The sequence below is a fragment of the Ochotona princeps genome, chromosome 29 (genome assembly GCF_030435755.1).
Source record: "Ochotona princeps isolate mOchPri1 chromosome 29, mOchPri1.hap1, whole genome shotgun sequence".
NCBI lineage: Eukaryota > Metazoa > Chordata > Mammalia > Lagomorpha > Ochotonidae > Ochotona > Ochotona princeps.
In genome coordinates, this window is record NC_080860.1 from 4,735,538 (window position 1) to 4,749,662 (window position 14,125).

Below are 14,125 nucleotides of genomic sequence, written 5' to 3' on the forward strand. Positions count from 1 at the left end.
TAAATCTTTAAAAAATAAAATAAAATTTATGTATTTTGCACTGGAAAGGCCAATTTACAGAGAGAAGAAGATAGACATCTTCCATCTGCTGGTTCACTTCCCAAGTGGCTGTATCAGCTGGAGCTGAGCCAATCTGAAGCCAGGAGCCAGGAGCGAGGCCACCGGGATTAGAACCGGTGCCCATATGGGATCCTGGTGCGTGTAAGGCAAGGACTTTAGCTGCTAGGCTACTGCGCCAGGCCCGGCATTATCTTTTGAAATAATGTTTTAGAAATATAGTTAAGCAGTCAGCACTATTGGCTCAACTAATCCTTCCCCTTAAAGTGTCAATATAGCATATTGGCGCTGATTTGTGTCCCTGATGCTGTGCTTCCCATCCAGCTCTTTGCTTATGACCTGGGAAAGCAGTAGAGATGGCCCAAAGTCTTGGGTCCCCACTCTACATCCACGTGGGAGACTTGAGGAGGCTCCTGGCTCCTGGCTTCAGATCGGCGCAGCTCTGGCTGTGGTGGATGATTGGGGAGTGAATCAATGGATGGAAGATCTTCCTCTTGATCTCCCCTCATCTCTGAAAAATATATGAAAATAAAATAAATCTTAAAAAAAAAAGTTAATGCCACCTCCCCTTTAAGCAAAAGTCTGGGGGGGGGGGAACCAAGATGGCTACCACATATTACTCCATAGCATACATACTGAACAGCTGAGATACCCAAATCTAGTGAAACCTTCACAACTCACGTGCTGCAAGTGTTTAGGGTGACACTATCTTTGAAAAGCAGAGACTTTTTTAGGACTATGAGGAGAGCATGATGGAGGTGTGGGAATGGCCACACTGGCCAGCTTGTAAGTGTTTCAAACATTGCAGGTGGCTCTGCCAGCTTGGGAGGGGAAAAAAAATTCTACACCTCCAACTTTTTAACCTTAATTCTTATTTTTCTTTTTCTTTTTTTTAAAGATTTTATTTTTATTACAAAGTCAGATATACAGAGAGAGGAGGAGAGACAGAGAGGAAGATCTTCTGTCCGATGATTCACTCCCCAAGTGAGCCGCAACGGGCCGGTGCGCCTATCCGATGCCAGGAACCAGGAACCTCTTCCAGGTCTCTCACGCGGGTGCAGGGTCCCAATGCATTGGGCCGACCTCGACTGCTTTATTGGGCTGTGCTCGACTCGACTGCTTTTCCCAGGCCACAAGCAGGGAGCTGGATGGGAAGTGGAGCTGCCGGGATTAGAACCGGCGCCCATATAGGATCCCGGGGCGTTCAAGGCGAGGACTTTAGCCGCTAGGCCACGTCTTATTTTTCTGAATAGTCTACCTAGCCTCTGGAATGGGGGCCTAGGAAGGATATGGAGGGCCAAAGGCTTGCAAAGATGAGGCCCCTGTCTTTTGGGCCACACCTGCTTCCTCTTCTCATTAAGGGAGCAGCTCTTGGGCAACATAGGTTTATCTTTTTCCAAGCTCTTAGCCTAGCTCTGACAGGTACCACATAGCCTTGGGCCTGGTGTGGGGCTCGCAGGCTCGGGCTCGCTCTGCCCTCCACTGCACTATCCATTGCAGCTATTTGAGCAGTGAATGGAACGGATTCTATGCAGCCTTGCTCAGATATTGACTATTATTACAAGTAACTCTGAAGTTATTCAGGTTAAATAGCAGCTAAGTCTAATGGGGACTCTGCAATCTAGCAGGAAGACTCGTTCATGAAATCTATGTAATATGGGCCCGGTGTGATAGCATAATGGTTAAGATCCTCACCTTTGACACGCCGGGATCCCAGATGGGCACCGGTTCTAATCCCAACAGTTCCACTTCCCATCCAGCTCCCTGCTTGTGGCCTGGGAAAGCAGTCGAGGATGGCCAAAAGCCTTGGGACCTCGCACCCGCGTGAGAGACCCAGAGGAGGTTCCTGGCTCCTGGCTTCGGATCAGCACAGCACCGGCCGTTGCGGCCACTTGGGGAGTGAATCATCGGAGGGAAGATATTCCTCTCTGTCTCTCCTCCTCTCTGTATATCCGCCTTTCCAATAAAATAAATAAGTCTTAAAAAAAGAAATCTATAATACGCGTGTTTCTATGAATGATACAAACGTGGGTTACACACCATGCTTTATAAGGATAGTATGTGGTCTGACATGAGCACCTCTTCCACCCCAGTTACTGTCGTGTCCTTTTTTTTTTTTAAGATTTATTTATTTTTGGGCCCGGCGGCGTGGCCTAGCGGCTAAAGTCCTCGCCTTGAACGCCCCGGGATCCTATATGGGCGCCGGTTCTAATCCCGGCAGCTCCACTTCCCATCCAGCTCCCTGCTTGTGACCTGGGAAAGCAGTCCAGGACGGCCCAAAGCCTTGGGACTCTGCAACCACAAGGGAGACCTGGAAGAGGCTCCAGGCTCCTGGCTTCAGATCAGCACAGCCCTGGCCATTGTGGCCCTTTGGGGAGTGAATCATCAGATGGAAGATCTTCTTCCTCTCTGTCTCTCCTCCTCTCGTATATCTTCCGTCCGATGATTCATTCCCCAAGTGAGCCGCAACGGGCCGGTGCGCGCCGATCCAAAGCCGGGAACCAGGAACCTCTTCCGGGTCTCCCACATGGGTGCAGGGTCCCAAAGCTTTGGGCCGTCCTCGACTGCTTTCCCAGGTCACAAGCAGGGAGCTGGATGGGAAGCAGGGCTGCCAGGATTAGAACCGGAGCTCATATGGGATCCCTGTGCATGTGTGAGGCGGGGACTTCAACCACTGAGTACCACACCAGGCCCAATCATGTCTTTTTTGCTAACGAGGCTCCAACCCTTCTCACAGCTGCCTCGTTACCTCGTTAAGACATAAGCCCATCATCTGGGAATCCTGTGCCTCCTGTTGCTGCATTTCCATAACATCTGGGCACATAGTAAACACTTGCTTAAATTAATGGAGAATTCACTAAATTCCCTTAGGGTAAGAATCATTTGCCATTGTATTATTAGAATCTAATGTGATGCCTGGCACGGTAGGGGAGTTTATGACTGTCTCTTAAATCCGAGAAGGAACAGTGCAATGGAACCAAAAATAATAGTGTTTGCTGAAAAGGGGAATGAGTGAATGCTTGAACCTCCCAAACAAAAAGAAATTGAGCTTTGCGATAACCCATCCAGTGTGGGATAATTTTCGTTTTCCTGGAACCTGAATACATGTCACCAAGTGACACTGGACCTTCTCCATTGCCCTTTGGACAGGCCTGTAGTTACTTTAGGGATTCCTGTCCTGTTCTTTTCAATGGTTTTTAAATAACTTTCTTAATGTTCCAGAGGACTGCCAACCATCTACTCAGCACACATTACTCCAAGATCCTAGTGACTGGTATGCTTAGACATTCTGGATGGTTCTGTTCTCAAGGGTGTGTGTTAACATAAGACGTAAAGTCCCTTTCATGTAGGTGGCATTTTGGTCAAGTATATAGACCAACAACAAAAGGTCATTTGTTGGAGAAAAGTCACTGCAATTCCAATAATACAACCGTACCTTGCTATTTTTTTTTAATGGCACAAGACTTGGCAAGTGTCCAGGAGTGGGGGGTGGCGCCTTCTGGATTCCTGGGCTTGGCATTTCTGCCCCTGCCAGCTGAGTTAAAGGTTGTTCTTTGAAGCAACACACACCAAGACCAGATGCTGGCTAGCCTGTCAGGTAATTCTACCCCAAGGACAAACTTTTTAAAATAGCATGTCAACCCTTCTTCCTTGTCGCATCACGCTCCTTCGGACCGCTGCTGCCTGTGCTTTTCCAGGGCTCGCATCATGTGATTTCCATGTCAGTCACAAGAACTAGTTGGCTAGGAACAGAGGACGGGAGCCTCAGCCAACGACGCCCCTTCCCTGCCCTGCTCGGATGGGTTAGCTTTCCTCACAGCTAAGGGACACCTGTGCCTTGAGTTTCAGGCAAATGAGCTTCCTGCGAAGCAACCTGCTGCTCGCTGACGCTGTTGCAAGCAACACCCCTTTCTCAGGGCTCCTCAGCACTGTTAGGAAAAGGAGAGGAGACAGGGTCTCAGGTTCCCCCTGAATCATTGATTCCAGTGCAGCTCTGAGGTTCCCCCCTCATCGTGGGAATGCTGGGAGAGAGGGCACTTTAACAACTGCTTCCCCTGAACTACCCCCCTCCCACCCGGCCCCACGTGGGAGCTGCGTGTTGGACCTTTTGCCAGACTTCAAAAGCTCTGACTTTTCTTCCCTAACAGAGTTACATTCCTAGCACTTCAAGGATTCCTGGGAGGTCACTTGCCACTCTCAGGGGCAAACAAGTGATGAAAATACCATCTAGGCTCCCAGGGCACCTCAACTGGCATTAGGCAAGAGCTCAGCACTGGAGCCGCCCCCAAGCCCCCGAGAGAGGAAGAGAAAAGAAAAAAGAACAAGGGGCGGTTTCCCGGTGAGAATCCCTGCCAGATCCAGTCCCTGGATCGCTTCTGACTCCTGCTGCTGACCTAGTCAACGGGAGAACTCGCTGGCCAAAGGCTCCTCTGCCTTGGCACTGCCAAGAACTAGCCCCAGGAGAATCTTGGGCTGCAGGGGTCCCAGCAGCAGGCCTGCCTCTCCGCACCGGAAGCCAGTGGCGCACTGCCTCCCCCCAAAATGGGACAAAAGTGTCTCCAGATACGTTCACCGGGGTGGGACGAAAGTGCCCTGGGTTTAGAATCGTTGGATCATGGCCTTGTAGTGGAAGAGAACAAATGTTTGTCCAGATCTTGTTATGTTCAAGGCACCAAGTTCATAATTAAAAAAACAAAACCAAAACACAGTAACTTCATGACAATCACAGCATAGTAGGTGGATTAAAAATCAAGTAAGAAGAAGGAAAAAAAATAGCATTGCCAGCCAACATAAAGATGAGGTCTATGCAAGATAAAATAGGATGCACTGGGGTGTAAGGATACAGTGGGGACCCTCATGAGCAGGCGGCATTTGTGACAGGTAGACAGAAGTCTGAGGAAGGGCCAGACTTATTTGGAGAGAAAGTACTGGAAATTCAATGGAGGCAGAGTGTGCTGAGCGAAGGGAAAGCTGACTGAGTGCACGCATCCTTAGGATTTGAAAGAGCACTAAGGAGAAACGGGAATAGAAACACAGTTTAGGATCTAATCAATCACACAAAGGAGTGAAATGGGGATGAATCCCCAAAACAACACGCTGGATGAGAGAGGCCAGACACGAAAGGCCACACTTCGTGGGACTCTATGTACTTACGTGAAATGTCTGGAGAGGATAAATCCAAGCAGATAGAATGGACTGGTGGCAGCCAGAGCAGACAGGGAGTGGCAACTAGGACGTGACTGCTACATGGGCATGGGGATTCATTCTGAGGGTGGTGGGCGAGAAAATGTTCTAGAGTTAGATAATGGTAATGGCTTCACATCTTTGTAAATACGCTAATAATCATCGGACTGAATACCGTAAAAGGGTAAGTGCTACACAGTATGTGGATTACATACCATTCAAGACCAACTACAGAGGATGCATATGCCACATCAAGAATACCTAGTGCTAAGAACACCGGGGATAACCGAAAGCTTCTAACACACCATCTAACAAGACTGACACTAGCAATGACAGTGACAGCAATAGGTTGACACCTGTCTCATGCACTGCTTGCACTGTCTTCTCTCGCCACCTCTCTGAACCACCCAAAAAATCTGTCTGCATTTTCCTCTTTCAAAAACTTGTTTATTTTGAGAGGCAGAAAGGGAGACAGAAAGAAAAGACTCCTATGTGCTGACCTGCTCTCCAAGTACCCTCAAGTGGCACGGCAAGGCTCAGGCTCAAGCCAGGAGCCAAGGACTCAAGCCAGGTCTCTCAGGTAGGGTCACAGGAGCCCAGTCACCGGAGCCATCACTGCTACCTGCCTTGGTGTGCACTAGGAAGAAGCTGGAGCCAGGAGCCAGAGCTGGGGTTGGAACCCAGGCGCTGGGCAGTGCAGCAGGGACATCCCAACCACCTGGCTAACGTGCCCCACTCCCCTCTGGCATATTCTCCTTCACAACACATAGCTCTATGTTGTTTAATATTTGTCTTTGGCCTGACTCTAGTGTAAGCAACATGAGAGCAGGGAATTGTGTCCATTTTCCCCATTGCCAATAGTTTATCTCAAGGGTCTAGAACAGTGCTTGGCATATGACAAGTGCTAAACATATGGTCAGAAAGTGATACAGTTCAATAATAATAATAAATAATAATAAATGAAATTGCATGCAACAAGTAACTGAGTTTTCAGTTCAGTCAAGGAGTTGAGTAACAGGTTCACTCCATGGGAAGCTGGCGGGTGGAGCTGGGCTGAGCTGGACTGGGGAGGCGTTCTCCAGTCTATGGACTCCTGCCCTGCCAGTTCTTTGGAAGCAACTAGCCCTAGGCTGTTCCTTCCATTAAATGGGTGTTGTGTTGCTTTGCAGTCATGTTTTTTTCCCACCTAGATTCCTTTCCCCTGCTTTTCAGATAGTAGTAATTAGTTTTCTCCTGGAGGATTGATCAAACACCACGTGACCTCCCCCAACCCTGCTGCAGCAGCAGGCAAACTCACTTATAGGATTTTGCTGTGAGCACAAGTATGAGGAAGAAGAGGTTCTTGGCAGGGTTTCAAAGCTGGTATAATACCAGGCTGAGAGTGCTGGCTGCCATCTTAGCTACCACGTGGGAAGAACCAGCAGAGAATGAAACCAATATAGAGAGCAGCAGAGCTTAGAGAGGTTAAGGGAAGGAAGTTTGGTGACAGCAAATCAAATCCCTGAATGCAGCTTTGCCTGAGGGAGCACCAGTGTCTGACTCCTAGGGGTCCCCTGTTTAACATAAGCCTCTGTATTCTTGCCTTGCGATGCAAGGGGTCCTGACAATCAGATGATGTGATGCAGGTGCCATGGTTACCGGGATTGGAACAACAGCAGGTGCCTGTACCACAGGCAGCTGTAGCATAGGAACTTACTCTCTGCTTAGTCACACAAAGGACAGACAACTTCTACTTTTCAGTAGAAAAATGACTCAAGGGGGAACTTCTGACCTCTGTGTTTTGTACCTCTACGAGGCAAAGAACCATCTCTGGCTGGTGGGGTTGGGAGAAATGGCTGGACGTGTTGTCAAGTTCCTTTATCTTTGTGACCCCTCCACTTTTTTTTTCCTGCAGCTGACCCTTGGTCACTCGTTTTCCCTGTCCATCATGGGGAGCTTGTCCTTCAGGAGTCCAGCTAGTGACAGTTTAAGCCAGGAACGGGGAGGGGGGTGCACATCCATGCTGTACTTGCTGACCAGTCTTACCAACAAAGCAGACATATGGGAGTTTCAGTGGCCTGATTCATGCAGTTACTCCTCAGTGGCTTCAGAATTTAAAAGGCAAAGAGGGGTGACATAATCACTCCATAAATTCCTGTATGTTAATTCAAATGTTCTCTTCAGGGGTGAGGACTTGGTACGGCAGTTAAGGTGTCATTGGGATGCTGGCACCCTACCACAGAGGGCCTGGATTTCATTCCTGATCCAGTTCCCTGCTCATGAACACCCTGGGAGGCAGCAGGCTCAAACACCTGGTACCTACCTTCATCTTGGTGGGAGAGAGAAGTTTCAGTATCCTGCTCTCAGCCTGGCCCAGTAATGGCTAGAACCAGCATTTGAGAAGCGAACCAGCAGATGAAATATTCCCTCTCTCACTCATTCTGCCTTTCAAATAAATAACAACAATGTTCAGAGGTGGACAGTACAGGTGGCATTTGGAGGCTAAAATAACACATGGAGATCAACTTTCAGGGGCAGTAAGGACTTCAGGCTTCAGACACTCCTGAATCATGTGGATTCTTGACCCTGGGAGCTGGGGATAGCTACAGTGGTTCTGCAGGACTGTAACTGGCACAAGGCTGAATGCAAGGGCCTTTGGGAGAGGACTAGACTGACCCAGTGTAAGCACAGCCTTGGGGCTATCCTGTAGCACAGCCTCGACCTGCCCCGCGTGAGCACAGCCTTGACCTCAGTAGGCAGCTGGTTGTTTGGGAATTGTGGCTTCTGTCCCTGAGAAACTTATCTTGGAGAGGGTGGGGCTTCAGCTCACAAGCGGGCAGGCACAGCAGCTGCAGGGTAGGTTTTTGCTTTATGCAGTATGTGTTATGGCAGCCAGAGGCTGGGCAAGTTGACTCTGTTAACTGCGTGGATCTTGGCCCCGGCTTTAAGATCGGGAAACTCAGATTTTGACTTTTCTCATGGAATGGAGACATTTATTTATTTGAAAATTAGAGCTCCAGAGAGACACAGAAAGAGAGACAGAGAGAAAGAGACCTCTCATAGACTGGTTCATTCTCCAGGTGGCTGTATGGTCATGGCTGGGTCAGGTTGAAGCCAGGAACCATGAGTTTTTTCCAAGTCTCCCATATATTTTGACCATCTTCCACTGCTTTTCCCAGGCCATTAACAAGAAATTAGATTGGAAGGGAAACAATTGGTACACAGACCAGTGCCCATATGGGATGCCAGCACTGCAGTGGCAGCTTTACCCATTATATCACAATCCCAACACCAAACGGATGTATATTTTATAAAAATTTTTTTATAAAAAAATCAAAAGAATAGGGCACTGTGTAGGAGATATGCTTCTCTTTTCCTTAAAGTCTTATTTATTCCTTTACCTATTTGACAGGTAAGTGACACAAGAGAGAGGAAGAGACAGGGAAACAACTTCCATTCACCAGTACACCCTCCGAATGCCCACAGCACCTGGAGCTGGGCCAGACCAAATTCAATCCAAGTTCCCCATACAGGTGCCAGAAACCAAACTAGCTGTGCTAGCATCTCTGACTCCCAGGATATACCTTACAGCAGGAAACTGTCGCAGGAAAATGGTGACATTTTAATTATATTAAATGTTAAAAGCACCTCAAAATGGATCAAATATCTATAAGTAAGAGCTAAAACTATAAAAATCTCAGGGGAAATGCTTAGCAACATTGGGTTTGGCAACGCTTTCTTGGACATGATATCAAAAGCCACAGGCAACACAACAACAACAAAAAAGTATATAAACTAGATTACATAAAAGTGAAAAGTTAAAACAACCCACAGGATAGGAGAAAATATTCACAAAGTATATATCCATCTGGCAAGGGACTGATGTCCTGAGTATAGTAATATGGATTGATTTCAAAAATTTTCAGGCCCGGTGCGGTAGCCTAGTGTCTATAATCCTTGCCTTGCATGCACCAGGATCCCATGTGGGCACTGGTTTGTATCCCAGCAGCCCTGCTTCCCATCCAGCTCCCTGTCTGTGCCCTGGGAAAGCAGCCAAGGACAATTCAAAGCCTTGGGACCTGCACCTGAGTGGGAGACCTGGAAGAGGCTCCAGGTTTCTGGCTTCAGATCAGCGCAGCTTCAGTCATTGCAGTCACTTGGGGAGTGAATCAACAGACAGAAGATCTTCCTCTTTGTCTTCTCCTCTCTGTATATCTGACTTTACAATAAAATTAAAATAAATCTTTTAAAAAAATTTCTGGCCACAATAAATTTGTCTTTTGATTCTATTTCCATAATTCTTTTGAAATGCCCACATGTAAGGAACTCCTACAACTGAAAGGACAACAAATGAGAAATAATTTGAACAGACATTTTTCCAAAGAATATATGTGTAACTGCCCAGCAAGTGTGAAAGGATGTTCAGCATCACTCCCCAGGGAAATGTAAATCAAAAGGACGATGAGATGCCATCTTACACCCAAGAGCAAGAGTGTCATTAATAAATAAATAAATACATAAAAAGGCAAGAAGAAACACTTAGCATTGGCAAAAACTCCATTGGTGGAAGTGCCAAACGGGTATCATGGGATACGCCAAGAGGGTTCCTCAGAAAACGGAAAGTAAATGATATATTTCAAATGTTATCCAGCAATCCCACTGCCGGGTATCTACCTGACATAACTGGGAACCAAGCACATATGAATACATTCATGTTCACAGCGGCGTCATTCACTGTGACCAGTGGCACTGCGGCACATGTTCAAAAAGCCTCGGAACCCTACTCCCGTGTGGGAGACCTGGACGAAGCTCCTGGCTTTAGATCACCTCAGCTCCGGCCATTGAGATCATATGGGGAGCGAACCAGTGGATGGAAGATCTTTCTGCTTCTCATTCTCTTTGTAAATCTGCCTTTCCAATAAAAATAAACCACTTAAAAAATTTCTTCGGATTAATAAAGAAAAAAGAGACTGCTCAGAAGGCAGGCAAGTACAAAAACGCTTTTTAAGGGACAGGCATTATGGCTCAGCGACTGGGCCATTGCTAGGGACTCCTGCAGCCCATATTTGAGTACCGGAGTTTGAATACTACTTCAGCTATTGCTCCAACTTCCTCCTCACAGGCACCTTGGGAGAGAGCAGGTGATGGCCCAAGTAACTGGGTCTTTATCACGCACACCAGAGACCCACACTGCGCTCCAAGCTGTTGACTTGGGCCTACTCCAGCCCCAGCTCTTGACGGGCATGTGTGGAATGAACCAGCTGATGGCTGAGCTGCCTGTTTCTGTCAGTCTCCTTACCTTTCCAGGAAAGTGAAAAAACAACAACAACAACAACAAAACCCAAAGGAACCGGCCTCACAAAGTTGCGGAGGAAGGGCATTCCACAAGAGGGAAGTACAAGTGTGTGCAGCCTGGGGAGGCAGTAAGTTTGGTGAAGGAGGTGTGGGATGACGCTAAGAAGGCGGGCAGGTGGCATAGCCTACAGAGGTGTGTAGGTCACGCTGAGGATTTGAGATTTTATTTAGAGGTAATGGGAGGCTATTATAACACTTAGAGGGGGGGAACCCTGCAGCTCAAGTAGAAAGCAAAGCCTGGTTTCCTTAAATGAATTAGAGCTGCAACACTATTAGCTCCAGGCCTCGGTGACCTACACCTAAGTGTGTGGCTTGCTTTAGAAACTGTTTTGGGAAGGCCAGAAATGCAGGGCTGAAAGGAGGAAGTGAAACTCTGGAGTGGAATTCTGAGACTGGTTATTGAAGGACTCTCCCACAGTTTGTTTTTAGAGACACAAAGAATTATGCCTCATTTTGGGTAGGGAGGGAAGTTTTGGGAGAGATTATATATGGATTGATTTCTAATTCATTGATAAGGGGCCAGATGTCTGTGCCTTCTCCCTCTCCGAGTTCGACAGTCAGAACGGAAAGACACTTTTAAATTCTTCCTTTCTTTTTACTACCTCCATAAAGCCACTTTTAAATTCCTCCTTTCTTTTACTACCTCTATAACACAGGGCTCTGTTAGCTAATGGGTTTATTGCTAATTGCAAAAGTACAACAAACAAGAATGTCAGAAGTTAAACAAGGCTCGTTCAAACAGAACATGAAGGCAGGTCAAAATGGATTCAGCTTCTCAGATAGGAAAGAGGAAGGAGGGATCACAAAACGGGTTAAACCTTCAGTAAGGTAATAAAACTGTAAGCTACTATAGTCTTTCTTGTACTGGAGGCAGATAACTCAAAACTCTACCAAAGACCTAGGCCATCAATGAGCTGTAACAGTCAATAACAAGGCAAACAAAGGGAGATTCCCTGAAACCAACGGGCCACGTGCAGCCCTGCTGCTGCCATCTGTCCAGAAGGTTGATGGAAACACAGCTGGAGCAGAGTTGAGTTGCTGGAGCCAGGGCAGGGGTTGCCTATAGCCTACACAGAGGGAAAGAATTACCGTTTGGACCTTCACATTAAAAGTCTGCTGGGGCCTGCGTTGTGGTTAACAGGCTGAGCCGCCCTCCAACAGTGCTAGCATCCCATCTGGGTGCCTGTTGGAGTCCCAGCTGCTCCACTTCCCATCTAGCTCCCTACTAATGCTTTTGGGAAAGCAGTGCAAGAGGGACCAAGTCTCTGGACCCCTGTATCCACATGTGAGACTCAAAAGAAGCTCCTGGCACCTGGCTTTGACCTGGCCCAGCCCCAGCCACTGTGGCCATTTGGGTAGTGATACAACAGATGGAAGATATCTCTCTCTCTGCAATTTTGCATTTTAAATAAATAAATAAATCTTGGGAAATCACACACACACACACACAATGGCTGCTGATCCCTGCCAGACAACCCTTGGTAAGCTTGTTAGATAATGTTTTAGATGGTATCAAAAGGACCATGTTGTTCTGTCTTGGTCTTATTTCCAAATTTGGATAATTCTTGAAAAGGAGATGTTTGGCTACAAGCCTGGGAGGCATTCTGAGAGTTGCTCTCTTGGACCTGTAATCCTGACATCCTCCCATGACTCATCCCACAATCTTCCTTCTGCACGGGTGGCAGCCCCAGTACGCCTTAGCAGTCCCATCATTTGCTCTAAGGCTTGAGTTCATGAAAACTTAACTAAAAAGAACAAGCAGGCCTGGAAAATGGTTATAGGTGGGGCCCATCACAGCATCGTTGTTATTTTTTTTTTTAAAGATCTATTTATTTTCATTGGGAAGACAGATTAGATTTATGGAGAGACGGTGAGACAGATCCCCCATCTGCTGTTTCACTCCCCAAGTGGCCACAACAGTCAGAGCTGAGCCAATCCAAAGCTACAAGCTTCCTCTGGGTCCCCCACAAGGGTGTAGGGTCCCAAGGTTTGGGCCATCCTCAACTGCCTTCCCAGGCCACAAGCAGGGGATGTGCTCAAATAGGATCCTGATGTTTGCAAGGTGAGGATTTAACCACTGAGTCATTGCATAGGCCTAACATTGTTGTTATTGAAAAAGGTGCTGCAACTACTTATTACTATTATTTGGAAGGCAGAGAGAGAGAAAGAGAATGAGTTCTTCCAGCACTGGTTCACTCCCCAGATGCCTGCAACCACCAGGGCTAGACTAGGCTGAAGTCTGGAGCCAGGAACTCAATCCAGTTCTCCCATGTTGGCAAATGGCAGGGACCCAAGTATGTGAGCCTTTGTCTGCTGTCTCCCAGCAGGAAGCTGAAATGGAAGTGGAGCCAGGACTCCACACATGGGAGCTAGGCACTCCGACATGGGACACAGGGGTCCTGGCTGGCCGCTCATCTGCTGTGCCATGACATCGGCCCTAAGAGGACTTTCATTCACGGGTAATGACTCCAATTAGGGCTTCTGCCACATACCAGCTTATTCTCATAGGACATTTTCTAGAGTCAACGGAAAGAAGAGAATTTTTTTCCCCACCTCAGGATGTGCCTAGAGAGGAGCCAAGTTTTTGTGACAAATGCTGCCACCTGCAGGGACAAGGTAGAACTGCCATATCAAACATTGCTAAACCTTGAAGTTTTTTTTTTTTAAACGTTCCTGACCTCCTTCCTTCCCTCTTTTCTTTTCTTTTTTGAACATTTATGCTTACTTAAAAGTCAGTTATGGGGAGAGTGTAGAGAGGGAAGGCAAGAGGCAGAGAGACCAAAGCAGAGACAAGCACTTGGTCGGATCAGAGACGCAGCAGCCAGGACACAAACTGGTGCCCTCACGGGATGCAGGCATCGCAGGCAGCAGCTTTACCAGCTATACCATGATGCCATCTCCCCACCCCGTGGAAAGCCAATTTCAAGGCATGATTAGTACATTTTACCCTTTACACAGAATTAATGAACATCAGCTTGTCCCTTGCCATGAAAGCCTTGATTCTTTCTCACATAACATTTCTAAGCTTTTCGAGGTCTTGCTCACTGCCAAGAAACACACAGCATTTTGTGCCCAATATTGCTGTTACCCCATTTTCAGCGGTGAGCAAAATGAGCACAGCAAGCAAAGCTAGGAGCTGGGCTCTAAGATCTGCCTGCAGAATGTGGGCTTCTCCTTTTCAAAAGATGATTCTTAGAGCAAGGTTAGGTTTCCAGAACGGAACGCAAGGCACCAACATTTCTCTGTGTTTCCTGCCTCTGGACATGCACCATCTGCCCCGCTCCACAATGCACGCTTTACCACTCCCTTAGCACCTGACTCAGACAACGGTTACTTAAAACCTCCAGAAACGTGTTGCATCTTCTGTGCCAACGTTTCTGCCATCTTAAAAGACTTTTCAAATTACATAAAATTGGGCCTGGCACAGTAGCCTAGTGACTTAAGTCCTTGCCTTGGATGCCCAGGGTCCCATGTGGGCACTGGTTCATATCCCAGCTGCTCCACTTCCCTTCCAGCTCCCTGATTGTGGCCTGGGAAAGCAGTTGAGGAC